Here is a 2,952-nt window from a genome sequence, read left to right on the forward strand (position 1 = left end):
CCCCCGCCCTTGCGCTATCGGGTAAGCCTGTCTAATATTGACAAGTCGAAACCAGATGCCGAATAGAGACGACTCGCTGAACCCTTGCGGTACGGGCCGCTTGGCGGGTTTGGCCTCTCGCCGCCCGCGCCGCCATCTGGGTGGAGCCGAGCCACTCGCCGGCGCCGTTGGGTTAGGCAACACATCTGTCACGCCCGCGCTGTAGGTGGCCTGGGGCAGCCCGCCCAACTCGCCGGCTGTACTACTCAGCGACTAGAGGATGCGAACCAGCAAAATACCGAGAAGTTGACGTCTCTTTCGCGTTTCGTTTTAGCCATGAAGCCCGAGCCCCTTTCAAACCGAAAGCAGGAACATTGAAACATGACTGATGTCTGTGCAAAACGGCAAGTAATCGGAAGTCTGGCAACGCATGGAACGAAGCACCGTCTAGTCGGTTTGGACAGGAATCGGACAGCCTGGCTCAAACGTAACGTTATAAATCTGCAGCGATGATCCGGACAATACCATAACCCCCCCCCCCCCTCTTCCGGGCAATGGGACTATGGCGAGCGGAGGCAGTCGCGCCCTCTAACGGGAGAATATTTTTCCCGAAGCCTTTCTTCTAGTTACACACACTCACGGCCAATGGCACGCGGGAGGGGGGCGGTTTAGTCATGGTGGTGGATGTGGAATGTGAGGTCCGAGCAGCAACGACGCGGCGAGGCAGTAAGAGTGACATGACGTATCCCTGCCGCCCGGCCCGCGTTTTTTGACTTGATCCGGAACACATCGGCAGGAGTATCCAGCAGCGAGCAGCTCGGCTCATGCGTGGTCCGAGCGCAGCGCCACGGAACGCGTGTCTGCTCGTGGCGCCAGACCGACATGCCGAGTGGCACTTGTCGCCCCCCACTGGACGCCGAACAATGCCACATAGGGGCTGCGCGCGAGGGCGGCCAGGGGGACCGGGGGGCACTCGGACTCGGAGGGGAGGCGAACAGGGCGCAGGTGCGGGTCTGAATGTGAAATGGGTTTAGGTGGAGCAATTTCGTGTCGAAAATTGACGAAAATATGCGTTGCCTCAGGTCCTTGCTGGAGAACGTCTAGAAGGACAAAGGTGTGGTATGCCTGCGTCGGGCTCGGCGTCGGGTGCACTACTCATGTATCCTCCCGGAGGTGTGCAAGCGCGCACGCACGCACGCACGCACGAAGTCACTGGATAGCGAGTGAGTGAAGAGAGAAGGAGGTAGAGGCGCGAGAACGCACGCAAACGCGTCCTATGGGAGCGAGCCTTGTCGGAGCCTTGGGCGTGAACAGCACTCTAAGTACACGGCAAAAAAAGAGCGCCATTCTCATTGTTTATCGTAGGACTGTTACTCAGGGGGCGCTGCCGCTGAGGCCGCTCTGCGGCCAGAGAGCGGAGCGGACGGCGCGGTAGGCGAGCGACCTCTAGTCATCGAGCATTTGGGCACCAGCCTGGGGCGATCGCGCATCCTTGCTGGTCATGCGGCGGCCTGGGCGCGGCCGCGGCCTAGCTGAGCTCCGACTCCGGTGTCGAACTCGGCCAGACTTATTGCCACATCAGTATCACATCAAAGTAATATTGTTACCCGTCGGTTTGGACGTTAAGGATATTAACGGTAATTAAAGAAGGAGAAGGCCTTCCCGGGGGAGGGGGGAGGGGCAGCCGGGAGGGGAGAGCGCTGAAGGATCCACTCCAATCCCACCAACCGGTTCCACCGCCGCGAGGAACCTGTCCCGGTCCGCAGGATACGCGGCGCGCTTCGATTGAAACGCATCCCGGCCGCGACCGACGACGTGGCGCCGTCAAACACAGCCGTGCGATTCAGAGACCGACCATGCAGTAAGGAGCCGCCTCCAACGGACTCATCGACGGGGGAGTGGAAGTGAGGCAGACAGGAGTGTCGGCCTGTGTGAAGTCTCTGCGGTAGCGGTTGTGACGACGCCAGGCCACGACGACGCGGGTAGTCGTGTGGCATGGAAGGCGCGTAGAAGGTGCGACTTCCGACCGACCGGCACGGGCACGACGCGCGGCGGGCCGCAGCCGCCGGTGGCCTTGTCGCGGCTACTGCTCACTCTCCCTCTCTCTCTCCCCCTCCTTGTTATCTCCAGCATCTCTATGGCTTCTCTCTCATTATGCCATTCATGCACCTGCAGTCGTCACTCCTCGCCAGGCCAGCAGGCCAGGCCAGTCGGGGGCCGGCGCAGAGCAGTGAGCCGCGCCGCCGGCGGGTAGGCTACGCCGCCCAACAGGCGAGCCCGGCGGGACGGCCTACCCGCGGCGGCGGCAGGGGGACTGAGAATAAAAACGTTAACAATTCTTGTGAACGGCGAAACGAACCAACTGGTGAAGGAAATTCAGTTCTAATAAGATGTTATACACAAAGCACTCTTTAATTTCTTGTTGAATCTTTTTGTGTGGTGTCTTTTTGCATTATCGACCCCAAGTTTGAAAACTGTACACTATTTTTCACGAGGGCGGCAAGCGCTTGCGGAGTGGACTACTGGGACTACTCAGAGTAAGGTGTGTTCATTGTTGGACTGTTACCTAGACGCGGCTCAAAATGCAACAGGTGTCTGGTAGAAGCGGGTTCGTTTAAAAAGAAAGGCGTCAAGGCGGTGCAGGGCGGTGCAGGGCGGCGGATGGTGGCGGTAGAGGGTGGTGCGGGGCTGGGCGGGTCGGGCGGTGTAGCAATTATCCTGGACAGATAAGTCGAGGGGGGCGTCTGGCCTCACCCCGCCCCCGCCCTACCCCTGGCGGCACACTGTGATTCCTAAAGGCAACTTTTGTGTCGGCCGGGGTATTTGTACAAAAAGATGCTCTGGTGAGGGCAACATGCCTGAGACGTCGCCCTGACCAGGGAGCCTCCAGTTTCCCGCAGAAAGGCAACATTTGTGCGGGCGGGCGCGGCGACAGAACGCGCCGTGCGCGGGGACACTCCCGCCCCCCTCCCA

At 60.2% G+C, this 2,952-nt stretch overlaps 1 protein-coding gene across 1 annotated transcript in view; it reads left to right on the plus strand.

The window, feature by feature from the left end:
* The window catches only part of LOC127750644 (serine protease gd-like), a 7,673-nt gene that overhangs the window by 2,712 nt on the left and 2,009 nt on the right, over window positions 1–2,952 (plus strand). The window lies entirely within an intron of this gene.

This window comes from Frankliniella occidentalis, unplaced genomic scaffold (assembly GCF_000697945.3).
Source record: "Frankliniella occidentalis isolate FOCC.00 unplaced genomic scaffold, Focc_3.1 Scaffold226, whole genome shotgun sequence".
In the NCBI taxonomy this organism is placed as follows: domain Eukaryota; kingdom Metazoa; phylum Arthropoda; class Insecta; order Thysanoptera; family Thripidae; genus Frankliniella; species Frankliniella occidentalis.